Below are 16,070 nucleotides of genomic sequence, written 5' to 3'. Positions count from 1 at the left end.
GGCATCAGTGTAGAGATATAGTCATGAATGGTTTTCTAGAATATTCCCTGCAAAAACCAACAATAGCTTTATATTTTGGCAGTCTCTCTATTGAAGAAAGAATTCTAGACTTTTCTGTTCTACTTTTAAACAAGGTAGAATCCATATACACCTATGCTAGAAGTGGACTTTCTCAGGTCTAGCTGCCAGTCTTTTGGTCAGCATCCTTTGTGGGCACCAGAAAAAGTGGAAGAATATGTTCTGCTAATGCCTAGGGCTTCAGAATGTCTGAAATCCACTTAGGTCACAATTGTTTCTTACCAAACCCTAGAGTTCAACTATGTTCTGGTTGCCTTCTATTGGGACATTTCTTTCTCTGTGACCTGACCAATGTGAGGTACTTTTTGGTTCCCCTTTTCATTGGAGAATATTGAAATACTACACAATGCAAAAATGAGTTTTAATGGAAAAATCTATATATATATATACAAGACTTAAGAGAGTAAAATAATAAATCCACATAGTCACATCATCTGGCCTCAACCATTATGAACTTAGGATCAGTTTCACTTAATTCATGCATTAGCAGATTCCCTTTTCAACTTGGATTATCTGAAGTAAATCTCAAAGATCTACCTATAAATATTTTCAACTTACATTATAAAACAGAAAAAATCTCTTTAAAAAATCTATCAAAATATAACCAAATATTAATAACTAATTGCTATCAGTAATTGATATCCACTAACTGTTCAATTGCCAATGCCGTACTTTAGAGAGATCACTCAGATAGAGATGACATTAATAAATTTATTTTAATCTTACAAAAGGTTGTAAACATCTTCTGAAACACATTTTAAGGCAAAGAAATGTTGACTGGTCTTGTTGCGATTAATTTGAAGACTATTAACCTTTCAGAGTCCTGGGCTGAGTTTGTAGACACATAATCTTATACATTAGTTTTGCCTTATTAAAAACTTACAGTCTGTGGCTGAATTATTAGACATACAAAACAATTCCACAATTTAAAACAATAATTTGTCTTTTTTTCAATGGTAGTAAAGACTGTCAGTCCTTAGCCTCCATAACTATTTCTGTTAATGAATCATGAGTACAATTACTATAAAATACAATTTTCTTAATATTGAAAAATATCTTTCAGAGTTAGTATTTAATAATTAAGAATGGAATCAGGTTATATGTGATCATGTAGTCACATTTCTTTGGATTTATATATGCTTTATGAGTAGAAAGAAAAAGATGGTGGTGGTAGTATTACAGTTGGACCTTGAACCCTGGCTGTGCTTTGAGAAAGTTACAGACAAAACCCTTAGCAAGGGAATTGTACAGAAAGGGACTAGTAGAGCCTTGCAGATGGAGGAAATGTTCTTATGTGGACAACTCTGGTTTGTAAAACTCATAAGGTTTTACAGAGAATTAAATTTAATTTAACTTTGACTCTTGAAATTCTTCCTAAAAGAATTCATATTCTGCTTCCCTGAAGAATGAATTAAAAAAATGGATCTGCTGGTGTGTAGGAGGAAGAAGCTATAAAATATTTTAATAGCATATTCAATGTTCAATCATTAGTAATAATGGAAGCAGAATCCATATCTACCTGAGTTCCATAGATAAGTCCTGAAGTGTTGACGTGTAGAACTAACATCATCCTTTCAGAACTTGCTCTGCTATTTATGGCATAGAAATTCAGATCTCTGTTTCACCTGTGATTTGTATTTGATGAAAGCACTGAAAACAGAGGACAGGAGGAAATGGCTTAACTCCTCATTAATGATTGTAAATGTTAATCACAGTAGAGTGTGTGTCTTAGCTCATTTAACTAATCTTGCTTGCGAGATATTTCCTACAACAATTAACTTATGCCTCGTGAGCCTTAGTAATTTCAGAAGTTTTAGATTGGCTTCAGTATTCTGGAATGAACATAGAGACAAAAATAAAGCTAAAATTCTATTCTGTGATTTTTTTTGTAACCTCACTTTGTCTTCTTAAATGTATTCCTTTTATGAACTTAATGATCTTCAGTCTTCAGACAAATTAATGCTCAAAGGTATGTGGAAATAATAAACTTAAGATTCCTTAGGAAAAATTGGATTCTAATTTTTGTTTTCAAAGAAGAGTTCAGCTCATTCCAGAATTTATGCAATAATTCCAGCTCATGAATAACCCATGAATAAACAAAGTACCTAGATTTGTATTGAAAAGTTTTTTTTGGGTGATTCTGTTTCCTAAAGCTTAATCATCTTGTTAAATTACAAAACAAACACATACTAGAGCTCCTGGAAAGCCAAATATGTAGGTCACATTCCTTAAATGTTATTAAATGTAATGTGGGGAAAGGGTGTCCTTGGCAGACTGAGGGAAAGTCCACCCCTGAAAAATCATGTCATGCAACAGATTTGGTATAAAAGAGGCTTAGTGGGGGAGGGGAGAGGAATAAAGGCCTAGGGAAGGGATAGAGACAGCAGGAGAGCCATGGTGGGAGGAAGCAGCAGCAGGTCCTGACATAGCAGCTACTACATCTCTGAGAGCTGGCCAGTGGGATTGCTTGTACATCACCAATAAAGTGTTAGGTATTACCTATATGATAGATCCTGTGTGGAAAGTCTCCCCTTTACTCTAGTTTCTGGGTTCTAGATTTTTTTAGTGTGCTGGGATTATCAGTCAATTTCAGAGAATTATAAAGAAGTCACCCTTGTAGCCAGTATACCCTACTAGTTCATTTAACATTTAATTTGTTAAAATATTATGATGTCAATTTTTCAGTTTGTTTCTGTGGAATATTGAGGCCAAACTGGACAAAGTTGGAGCCAAGCATGTCTAATGTTTCTTCCCTCTGGTTTTTAGCTTGTGTATTTATCTCAGGTTTATTGACTGTTCCCCAGCTTGGTCCTCTGAGAACTCAGGGTACAGGTGCTAATTTCATAGACAAGCTATGGTGTAGATCATATGACCATCAGTATGGGAAATCAATTAAAACTTTCCTCAGAAGATGACTGCTCATTTGTAACAAAAGATCATGGATTATAGAAACAATGTTGACTAAAGCAGAAGGCAACACTTTCAATATGTTTGCACGTTTTGAGCATACTTGTGTGTGTGTGTGTGTGTGTGTGTGTGTGACAGCCAGAAGTTGATGTTGGGATGTCATCTATAATCACTTTTCCACTTTGTTTTGTGAGACAATCTCTCATTTAGACTAGAGATCAATGTTTTGGCTAGACTGGTTGACTAGCAAGACCAGTATATGCTGGTCTCTGTATCCCAGCACTGGAGATTTAGATGCGTGAGGCCAATGCCTGCCCATTATATGCTGGGGATCTGAACTCAGGGACTCATGCTTTTTCTGGAAGCACTTTTCTCATTGAACAATTTCCCACTTAGTCTTCAGTCATTTTGTTTAGGAATATTTTTGTTCATAATTAAAAAATAGTAAGATTTTTATGTCACCATTCATTATAAAATACCTTATATGTATAGTTTTAGTCATTGACAAATTACAATAATGCATGGTGTGCTAAAATTTATTTAAAAAAATCTCCCACTTATTTGCAGTTTAGTTCGTATATATGTCACAGTTCCAAAGATTATCTTAGTTTAGGTAATTAGCTAGGAGTCAGGAGATTCCATATGTAGTCGTAGGCTCAGTTACTACTTTAAACCAACAGAAAATACAAAGGAAAACACATGTAGGATGAAATTCAAAGAATCCAAGAACAAACTTCTAATGGATCTTTCCCTTTTAGGTCACATAGAATTTAATCCAATTCCTCCAGTAATGAGTCATAGTAGTATATGCAAAGTACTGTATCCTTGAGGAATTCACCAGAAATTCAGTGTATAATATTAAAAAAATATTTTTATTCATCCATCTACACATCCACACATCCATCTGTCTCCACATACATCCATGTATCTATACATCCATGCATCCATGGATCCATCCATGATAGAACCATGCATCCATCCTTATATAAAACATACATACATACATACATCTATCATCTATCTTGCCTGTGTCTCTCTGTGTCTATACATGTGGAATATGGAGAATATCTTGTGGAAGTCTGGATTTTGCTTTTATTATGTGGGTTCTGGAGGTTGAAACTTCAGGTTTGTTGGCAAGTGCCTTTACCTGCTGGAGTCATCCTACCAGCCCTACATTTACCCAATAGTTTTATTGGGCTGTAACTACATAGACCTCATATTTGTAGAGTCTACCAGTATTTTAAATCTCTGGAAGGAAAGTAGATGTTCAGCATAATTTTTATTATTTACATATTAATCTAAGAGATGATCTAACCATTTGGGGAAGTTTCCATCGATGTGAGAAACTGTCTTCCACACCCCCAGGAATCTGCTACAGATCCACCTTATACAGATTTTCCTAAGAACTTCTCTCTCATGCTAGTTTAGATTATGTGCTTTTCTGTATAATCATTAGAAATGAACTGACTTGGTGTTGTAATCCAAGCACAGTGGATGCCGCAGCAAGATGACGGCTGAGAATGTGAGGGATACAGTGCCAGCCTGGGGTACAGTGTTAGGACCCTGTCTTCAAGGCAAACAATGTAAACATAAACAACACTATATTAAACACTTCCATTAACCTTTAGCTGCATCTCAGGTATGTTGGTTTGAATATGAGTATCCTCCATAGACCCAGAAGCTTGAGTACTTGATTGCCCTTTGTTGATATTGCTTGTTTAAGGGGGTGTGGTCTTGTTGAAGAAGAATATCCCTCTGGGAAGGTAGGGAATTTTGAAGTTTCAAAAGCAATGTGGAATTCGCAGTACTCTTTCTATGAATTATGCTTGTTGGTCTGAGATGTGAGTTCCCAGCTGTTCCTGCCTCCCGCTGTGTGATTCCTTGCCATAGTGATAACTTATTCCTCTGCAACCACATATCCCAATAAAACCTTTCTTCTGTAAGTTGCCTTGGCCATGGTATTTTATCATAGCAACACAAATGTAACTAACATATTTGAGTATCTCTTCATTAAAACAATCCAGCAATGTGATTTAATTAAAATACAAACATGTAAGAAAAAACCTTTGATTAATGGCAATTACTTTCCTATTGACATCTGGTATGTATAAAGTTTAAAATCTAAACCTTCAGTAAAAGAAGTAAGGTCAGATCACGTTGGTCTAAATAACAATGTTTAATGAATTTGGAGACATTAAATTTTATTATTATTACTATTGTTGTTATGTGTGCATTATTATGTGTGTATAAGTGTTCATATGTGCCATGATGTACATGTAGAGGCCAGAGAACAACTTCTTTGGAGTCTTTTATCCCTTTCTTACTCTGTATGGGTTCTAGAGGTCAAACACTGATACTAAAACTTTGTGGCAAGTGTCTGGACTCACTAAACCATCTTACCAAGCTAAATTAAGTCTTAAAAAAATTAAAATTGCATTATGCTAACTAAAAAATAGTTGCTGCTACCTTCAGAGTAATAAAAGGAACTACTGAGGAAATGTTGAACTGTCAGCCAAAATTCACTTTCCCCTAAGATCTTGTATTTGTCTAAAAGCCAGTGAACTGACCTGTGTCTGTTAAGCACGCATGTATCATCTAGCTCTGAAGGAAATGGTGAGGTAGCACACACCATTAAGCACAGACAGCAAAGGCAGGACGAGAATGGAGGATGTATCTGAGTTTTACACCTTTGCACACATTTCTCTTTTACAAATCTGTAACAAATATTCTTTACTCTTATAGTTTAAAATCTTATTTCTCTTTTTTTTGTAGGATTTAACAAACGTATTTCAGCTAGTGATCATACAAACTTTAAACAAAAAGTTTGCTAGAAGATTCTGATCATTTCTCAGCTCGAGAAATTCTTCCATAATTTGTTACCTTCATTTGTACTTGTTCTGATCTCATCTAAGTACAATTCCTTACAAAGATCCTCACTTCGTTCTCAACACTCTCTAATCTCCCCTCCCTTTTTCGTCTTTGGATGCTTATCATCTGCTTTGCAGGAGTGCTTGCCAAGTCCGCTCACTTGGTATTCTGTGCTGTCGAACACACTCCCACTGCTTCTAAACTACACTTGAAGCCTTCCATTTACAGTTTTCTTTGAATTCCTTGTCTTATAAAAAGTGATCATTTTTAATTTTATTTTTCTAACGACTTTTACTAGTTTTTAGTCTTATTTTTGTTTATTGTTTTAAATGATGATGATGATGATAAAAAATTGACTATGGGTCTGCTAGAATATATTTTTGGAGGAGGCTTGGAAGATGCTTCAGCAAGTAAGAGGACTGGTTGCTCTTCCACAGAACCTGAATTCAATTCCTAGCACCCACAGCAGCTCACAACCAGCTGTAATTCCAGTCCTAGGGGATCTGATGCCTTCATGTAGGTTCCAAGGCACCAGATATGCACATGGTGAGTAGCAATATACTCAGGCAAAACATTCATATACATAAAATAAGATAAACATTTAAAAATTAAAAATATTTTTTGTATTTAAGTTCCTTTCACTGAATTTTAGTCATGAGACTATATTCGTTTCCTGTGGAACTATCAGCCATTTATAGCTCATATACCATCCATCTAATTTAAACACAGATAATGGTGTCAGAATTGGTATGTCAATTCTATGCATAACTGTTTTCTGAATCTAGTCCTAGAGGCCAAACAAACATTAATTTCACTGGACTTAGCATATCTGTAGTTCAGGTTCCTTTTAGAGACTAATGGTGAATCTACTTTGTCATCTTTTCTGGTTATGGATGATCCCTGGTTTCCTGCTCCAATTCCTGTCCCTGACACTCTGATGATCTACTTGTGGCTTTTGTCACTAGTCTGTTCCTCTTGTGTGCTCATATATTCCTTGGTTTTATAAATACATCTGTAATTACATGTAAGGCCCACCAGGACAATCCAAGGTGATCTCTCAATCCCTGGCTCCTCAGTATAACCACAGCTGAGCAAACTCTTGTGACACAAAAAGGACATTTACAGAGTCGGTATGTCAGCCTCTTGGGAAATGCTGTTGAGTCAGCCAATGACCTTTTTCCTTGTGTCTCAGTATGGTAGGTGTCAAATTCAGATCAAAGTTCACACATTGTCTTATCAGTTGTCTACACTTGGGGATACAAAGTACTATGTTTTCTCCTCTGTGAAATTTGGACAGCAGCTGCATCCATGTCTCTTTGAGTTACTGCTCAGATTAGATCAGGAAGGGGAATAGTTTTGTAAACTGCATATTCAGTACAGATTAAATCTCATGGATATAGACCTCCAAGGGAGTGACTATAGTACAGCATGTGGTTTTTCTTCACCTTTTCTTATTTTTTTTCAGTGTGTCAATTACCCATGTCTAGTTCTGTGGTTGATTAGCTGCCAGTGTCATGCTCTCCACTGTCTCCAATAATCTTTAGATGTCCACCTGCAACACTCAGGCTAGGCTGAGATAAAATCTTTCTCACTCCACTTCTTTCTTAATTGTCACTATTTGGGGCATGACGAATTATAATCCTCATTATGCATTTGCTGACAAACCGGTCACATTCAGCCTCTGCATAGAGTTTTTTCCTTACATGAGGTTTGTTTCAAACTGTTTTCCAGACTTTGGAGTTGTTTTCTTCTCTTGTTGTGTTAGAGTTTGATAGATGGGGGGGGGGTGGAGGGAGAGAGGACAGAGAGAGGTTTCTCTCTCTCTCTCTCTCTCTCTCTCTCTCTCTCTCTCTCTCTCTCTCTCTCTCTTTCTCTCTCTCTCTTTCAGAGGTGTTAAATTATCATCTTTTGGATTGAGAATGGATATTATATTAATATGTACATGAATGTCTTTCTTTGATTTATTTTCATTTATCTTAATTAAGGAAACATTCTCTTCTGCAAACTGGTGGAGAATGATTGGATTTAATTTGTTGTGACCTTGAAAATTTTCAGCTTTCCCTTTAGACTGTGGCATTTTACTGGGGCTGTAAGGGATTGTCTCATGGGTGAATCGAACAAGCAGATAAAACCAAAAACCATCATTCTTTCTGAACATTTAAATTCACCATTAGCTTGGATGTATCTGCCAAAACTTTTTAAATACTTGGAAATTCAGAGAAACATGTCACTGAGAAGCCACTGTTCTGTGTTATATTCTTTCATCCTCAGAAACCTTTTCTAATGTGTTCTAGGCTTGTGTATTTGCTCTCTCTCTGCAAAACAGTTACATTTAGAAGACACCCTCAGATTAGTCTTTGGAAATAAGGTTAGAACACAAGGACCCCAAAACATGGGGCCTTCAAGTGTTGAATATTTTTGTCTAAAGAGAGGGCCAGGGAGGCAGAAAGGTCCCCAATACATGTTATAGAAACTACAATTTCTCTTTCTCAAAGCAAGCCATTAAAACATAGGGAGGCTACCCCTCAGATTACCCATGCCCCTTTATTCTGGAAACCCTTCTGTGCCTTGTCCAATTCTTGGAGACCAAGGACCAAGTGAAGAAGCAGACTTTGCAAAGCACCCCTCCTAATTTATCATCTTTATACAGTTCTTCCATAGTTAATATTTTTTAAGTAATAGGACACTTAAAATCTTGTGTCAGTGTTACTATCCATATTTCAGACTAAGATTAATTAAATTTCCCTTTGCTGTGATAAAATACACTTGATTAGAGGCATCTAAGAGAAGGGATAATTGTGTCCCATAGTTTGTGTATAGTCTGTCTTGATGGTGGAAGGTGGCCTATGACCGCAAGCAAGTTTAGCATTGATGGAGAGAATATGGGGTATCTGCGCACATTGTTTCCAAAGGCTGCTGTTTAGCTGATATTTTCCTTATTTTGATTCTGCCTGGGATGCTGGTCTGTGCCATGGCATAATGCACATCTAGGATGAATCTTCTCTCAGTTAAACCTCTCTGGAGACACTCTCAGAGATACCGGGAGAGGCATGTCTCCTCAGTAATACCAGATTCAGTCATAAAATCAAGGTAAACCATAAAGGCTAAGTATAAAGTGAGTTTTCATATGGTCTAAGGTTTGTGTTATGTAAAACTTTGATAAATACACAGGGATTTTTTTTATTAATCATTTTTATAGGAGTGTCAGCCATTAACATCATAATATTGAAGAATATTGTTTTCTTTTTACATACATCTTTATTTTTATTGAATCTATTTCAAAAGGGTTCATTTTATTCAAATAAAAGAAAGTAGCTATAATAATTTTAGAATACATACATTGTTCATTTCATTTTACAAAATAATACATATGAATTAGTTTAAATGGACCATTTAGCCATTTATTCTAAAATTCAACTAATATAGCAGATAGAATTCGGCTACCCAAGCAACTCTTTTAGATTTGATTATTCAAGTGATTAAGATGCTATTTGTCAACTCTAGGTTTTAATTATATAGATAATCAAACTAAGAACTGCTAATTCTCCTAACTATTAATTGTTTGTAATTACCTACAGATTAAAACTGCATGTGTAATTAACTCTAAGAATTAATTTATACAAAGAGATTCATAGAAAGGAAACAAAATGAGCTTAGCATTAAAGAGGCTCTGGGGACCCAAGACCACCAAACCTATTTGGTTCTGTCACTTCCTAATAAAGACATATTGGCTTTTCATGGGCATTCTTCAGAGGCAGCTGCACGAACTGTTACTTCACAGCATTTAGTTTCTTAGTTGAGTAAAACCTTCTATATGAAGTTTGAATTACTGTTGTCCTTTGGCGATGTCCAGATGAACCAAACAAATCTACTGTTTGTGACGTGGGGGATTGCCAGTGAATCCTTTGCTTCCTCCTTTCTCCTCCCGTTCCCTCATGCTTTGGTAGCATGCCCAGGTACACAGTCTCCACAGTTTTCTGTGAATCGTTTGAGTAATTTAAATTTTTAAAACAGCTATGCTTATTTGGTTTCAGAAACATCTCCCACCTGTTTAAATAATTGGCTCATATTAAGTATATAAATTTGAATAAAAGTGAAAAAAACTTCCACTTGGAGTATACTTAGAAACTATTACCATTATAATTATGAAGATATAGAAACTAAAGAAAGATTATCTGGTAAAAATATTTTGTCCCCCAAAAGGTAGCACTTTAAAATCCCGTGAAAGCATTTCTGTCTTCTTGTGGAGTTGTATTGCTGGGGAACTTTCCCTTTTATGCTTCTGCTGGTTGCCATGCCATTGAGTGCCAAATTGGTGCTGGGATCTAAGAAAAGTGGAAAACATTGTCAGATGTGTCTAGATTGACAGGGAGATGCGCATAAGACACAGAATAACATGAACTCATGGTAGAGAGATCCTAAAATAAGAAATGAGGAAATGCGAAGTCAGGAAGACATCAGTGTGAAGGGGTCTTTAGCTCAAGCTCCTCATGAGGAGGATTTTAATGTGCAAGAATTGCTGCTCTTCACTGCTGCTCAGTGTTTTGTTCTGTCCTGATGGCTCATATCTGGGACTATTGATGGAATTTTTAATTATTCCACCTATTAACGTGCAGCCTGCTCCTGTGTAGCCTTTATGAACACACACACACACACACACACACACCATATCACACACCACACACACACACACACCATATCACACACCACACACACATCTAGACTTCAGAGTCTTCTTTTCTCTGAGGCATCACCTCAGAATATTGTTGACTCTGAGAAGAACTTGTGATAATTTAGTTTGACAAATGGCTCTGGTTTTCTTTAAACTATAAGCTTATAACTTTGGGCTGACTTTGTGGAATAAACTGGGATTTGTTGCTTGTCACCTTGTGTGCCAGCTTCTGAGGGAAGTCATTAGCATACATCAGTGTGTGAATGATTGCCTTGAAGATTTTAGTGGAGGCTTTACTGCTTCCTGGAGTGGAAACGTTATAGCTATATTTTCTAGTGTGATACCTACATCCTGGAGAAAATAATACATGGCCTTTTCAACTGCATGAGTCTGTCTGGCAGATAAACAGGATAAAATATTTGAAAGTGCTCTGAATTCTTCTTTAGAAATAAATTATGTGGTATTAGTTCCATATGGAGCTTTGATCCACTGGTGGTCAAGAAGATCTCCTGGGTTGCTCATATAATTCTATCGTTTTTGTTTTTTTTTCATATTTTCTCACTCTACTATATAATGATCATATAGATTATAGGATTTCATTAAAATCTCTCTACACAACACATCACACACACACTCAGACAAATCCAGACACACACACCACACATATCACACATACCACACACACACACCATATCACACACCACATACACACACACGCACACCACACATTCAGACACACACCACACACCACATACACACACACGCACACCACACATTCAGACACACACCACACACCACATACACACACACGCACACCACACATTCAGACACACACCACACACCACATACACACACACGCACACCACACATTCAGACACACACCACACACCACATACACACACACGCACACCACACATTCAGACACACACCACACACCACATACACACACACACACATACCACACAGACACACACCACACACCACACACCACACACCACACACCATACACCACACACCACACACACACATACTTTCACACAAGCACATATGCACACACTTGCACACCACACACACACACACACACACACACACCTTTGATCATGATCACACACTTGATTGCCATTCTTAGATCTCTTTCTCCAACACTCTCCTTTTTCACGTCTGCACTGATGCCTTTTGAAGTTGCACATGTATCTATCTCCCCTGATCCCAACAGTGCACATGAAAGGTAGCACAAGTCATAGTATAGCTTTTTAGATTTTACATGATGAGCTTCTGTTTCATATTTTTTTTCTTCAGATGACACAATATCATTGTGTTTGCTAAAAATCACTTGTTCACACTCCACATTTTGTTTTTCTGTTTATCTATTGATTGGCCCCTTGACTGCTTCTGTAACCTAGCTATTATATTAACACAACAAGAAAAGGTGTTTGTACAAGTTTCTCTGTAGTAAGCTGAATTTGTTTCTTTGGGGTATATACCAAAAGTATTATAGCTGGATCAGATAGAAGTTCTATTTCAGTTCTCTGAGGAACTTCCATATTGTGTTTCATTCTCGCTCCCTAACTTACATCTGTAGTTGGTCATCCCCATGTTACCTGGCAGCTGAGCAGCCATTCTCAGTTTCTGGTTTCTTTACAATAACCATTTGACTGGAATATAATTTTGTAATATATGTAATTTTGATTTTAATTTTTCTTATGGCTCAAGATTCTAGACATCTTTTATGTATCTATTGTATCTGCTATCTTTCATTTGAAGTGTCTTTTCAGATAATTTGTCCGCTTATTAAGTTTATTATTAATCTTTTAGTGATTATTTTAATTTTTCTTACTTTATATATGCTGGATATTAATAACTGTTGGATGCATATCTAGCAAAGATTTCTCTCCCATTTGTAGACTGCTATTTCACCCTGTTGTTTCGTATACTGCCCAGAAGCTTTTTAATTTAACACAAATGCCTTTGCCACTGTTGCTCAGTTTCTCAGCTACCATGTATGAAAAGAATTAAAAATCCTGGCCTGTGCTGATACCTTGAGGTGTTTTATTGTGTCTGCTCTTACATTAAGGTCTTTGAGCTGATTTGTAGAGCGGGGTTGGGGGGGGGAGTCCGGGAGACTAGTTAAATTTGTTTACAGGTACCACTTGTCAAAGAGGGTTTTTATCTAACGTGTGTTTGTGGCACTTTTGTCAAGAATCAGATGGCTGTAGCTGTGTGCGCTGAGGTCAAATTGTTTTTACCAATGTTTGCATGGCTATTTTCCTCTCAGTGCTAATGAGGCAGAGACATGGCACCATTTCATGTAAGACCCAAGAAAAATTCATGAACTTAAGTTGGAGATTGGAAAGAGATGTGTAGTTCTCTAAAACAGGGTTGCCTAAACTTTTTGACATGCAACCGTTTTTTTGCCTTAGAAACTGTGCCCTCAAGTATAGGGATCTATAAAACAGACATAGAAATAAAACGATTACTGATAAATCAAGAAATATTATTTAAAACCATTTCTTTCATAGACATGTAACTTTGCCATTGACGATTAAGTGGAGATTGCACAATACTGAAATAGATGTGCTTGTTTACTTTATAGAATGAATTAAATCCTGGCTGAATATTTGAAACTGTAAGACACAGAATATCTTCATTGTTTTTCAGAGTTGATTGATATTTTTATGCTCATCAGTGCTGAGAACATTGCATCATATAAATTGCTCAGAGCAAAATTGCAGTAGTCTGTTTAGGGACCTCTTCTACTCCTAAGCCAAAATTCACTTAATATATATAAAACAGTGATGTTCAAGCCAGCAACTCAAATAGTAGTTTAAAAAATCAAATTCTAACATAATACAATCTAAAGATAAAGTAATTCATTACTTCCATGCTTAAAAATGAAGTCGCTGCTTTTGTAATTCAGTCATTATATTCCTACAAGAGCATAAAAGTCTATATAGTAAAAGAACAACTTGTATCCTGCTGTCATCTGGAATCTGAGCTGGGAATTTCCAGGCAGAGTTTATTGGCAGTGTTTGTCACAAAGACACATGAAACACAAGGTGGAAGTGTGTGAGGGAACACAGAAGCAGTGAGGGTGTACATGGACATTGAATTTTGAGTTAATTTTAGGTTGTCATGCTTTCTGAAACTTTTTACTGTAGTGATTTTTTTCTTGCCAGGTATACAATCTCATGAGTCTCCAAACATAACTTAAGACACTGGGGACTAGACATGTGCAAACACTCATTGTGGCCATGCAGCAAGGAGAGGGATTGTGGGATATCACTTTTAGTTAAGAAAGCTTCTCGAGAAGGTTGGAAGGATGACTCCATGGTTAAGAGCACTGGCTGTACTTCCCGAAGATCTGGTTTGATCTAGCACCCACATCATGGCTAGCAACCCCTTGTAACCAGTTCCAGGAGATCTTACACCTTCTTATGGCCTCTATGAACAATGGATTCATGGTGCACAGACATACATGCATGAAAAACATTTAATACAAATAAGAAATCCAGCAACTTTACAAAAAGTATGAGGACTTGCTATACCTCTGAAATGTCCTGTGCAAACCTGCATCTCCCAAGGCTTATAGAAGTCTCAATTAAAATAAAAGATATGTGGCTTTTCCTGGTCCACAACTTTTGCTATTTTAATTTAATCAGTTTTCTGTAAGCTTCTTTCTGCAATTTGCTTCCACTAAAGAATTTCCTGTATTCATATTGAGTCATGAATGAAATATATGATTTATTGTACACTCTTTTAAAAGATATTTTAGATGTTTTGATAGAGACCAGAGATTCTTTTGACCAAACAGATAATCATATAAAAATAAAATATACATATATATTAGTGTGGGGTGGTGGGCTGTGAGAAGCACCTGGGTGCCTGGTTGAGCATAGGTCTTGAACTCCGGACCTTTATTGGTCGGCAGGTGCTCCCTGGCCCTGATTCATTTCATTTAGCTTCAGCCCTCCACAGCTCCCCCCACAGAGAGGTCTATGGCCATTAGTCACAAGGAACAGTGTCTCAGGCTCTCCCACATGTAGATGAGGTATCTCCAAGCTCACAGACCAAGCCAATAGGTGTTATCTGCTGCCAGACCCTGACTCACCCCAAAACTGTATATAAGATCCCTATTTGGGAGAAGTAAAAGTGTCCAAGAATCATCCCGTTGTCCAAGAGTTTCTATCGCAAGAGCTGTAACACTTGGGGAGAGATTTGCTCTCCTGGAACCTGCCTGGGACACCAAGCTGCCTCCTTGCCAGCTAGCCAGCTTCTTATTGGTCCAGCTAGGGCCACCTCAGCGCAGAGAAACAGGCCGGGCAGAAGATTGTTGTGGGATGCCCTCCGGAACAAGGGACCCACATATTAAGATATGTGTACACTGATTATGATTTTAATTTACATTCTACGTCCCTGTAAGACATTTAGCCTATGATCTTATAAATAAATAGAAGCAACTAAATAGAAAAATTGTGTCTGAAGTTTCAAAAGTACTGTGTAATAACACATCATAAATATTGAACTGACATTTTCCAAAGAGAATGTATGAGTAAATATTAGGAAAATTGGAATTCTGATATGATTTGGCTTATTTGGATGGCAAGATTGAATTAACCATTTTTTTTAAAGTAATGGGTAGTTTAAATAAATTACCAGATAAATCTCAAATCTCATCATTTTCTTTTTTCTTTTTTCTTTATTTGTTTATTTACATTAAACTCTGCTCCCCATCCTGGTCTCTCCTCACAGATACCCTCCCTCACCCATCTCCCATCTCCTCTGAGAGGGTGCCCCCCACCCCCCGAGTATCTTCCCACCCTGGCACATCAACTCTGCCAGGGTAGGCACATCCTTTCTCACTGAGGCCAGTTGGGAAACATACACCACAGTTAGGCTTTAGGGATAGTGTCCGTTCCAGTTGTTGGCGGCCCACATGTAGACTGAGCGGCACATCAGGCCCATGTGTGTTCTTTGGTTGGTGGCTAAGTCTCAGAGAGCTCCCAGGGGTAGAGGTTAGTTGTCATACTCGTCATTTTTTAAAGAAAAGACTGCAGCAGAATTTCCATGGAAGAATTGAGAGCGTCTGCTCCCTGGCGTTTCCTCTTTCGCAACTTCATTTACTTTGCAGTTTTAAAACTTAGTCCTTAATAATAATTTTCTGGATTTCCTTTTAACGTACTGACATGACAGAGAGGTTTTCAAATAATAATTTTCTGGATTTCCTTTCAATGTACTTACATGATAGAAAAGTTTTCATTTTATTTTTATATGTACAATTCACAAATAGGATTTTACTTGAAGTCTCCTTTAAAAGAAAAGAGTCAACATTCTTGGAGAAGTGAGTATCGAGAATGAACCCGTTAGCTTGCGGAGTGCACACTGGATGCAATAAAAACACGGAGCTTTACTGTGAAGGAGCTAATTAATTCAAGTCCCTCTTTGTGCAGGGCCATCGCTTCTTCATCTCTCTCTGATGAGATGACAGGATGTGATTTTAACACAGAAAAGTGAGCCCATAAAGATGATTTGCTTTCCTTCTTGTATC

General features: G+C 37.0%; 1 protein-coding gene across 1 annotated transcript in view; it reads left to right on the top strand.

Annotated features, from left to right (window-relative positions):
- The window catches only part of Iqcm (IQ motif containing M), a 301,176-nt gene that overhangs the window by 79,068 nt on the left and 206,038 nt on the right, over positions 1–16,070 (top strand). The gene's annotated exons all lie outside the window — the stretch shown is intronic.

This window comes from Grammomys surdaster, unplaced genomic scaffold (assembly GCF_004785775.1).
Source record: "Grammomys surdaster isolate TR1022 unplaced genomic scaffold, NIH_TR_1.0 125752, whole genome shotgun sequence".
Classification (NCBI taxonomy): domain Eukaryota; kingdom Metazoa; phylum Chordata; class Mammalia; order Rodentia; family Muridae; genus Grammomys; species Grammomys surdaster.
This window is presented reverse-complemented; position numbering and strand designations above follow the sequence as displayed.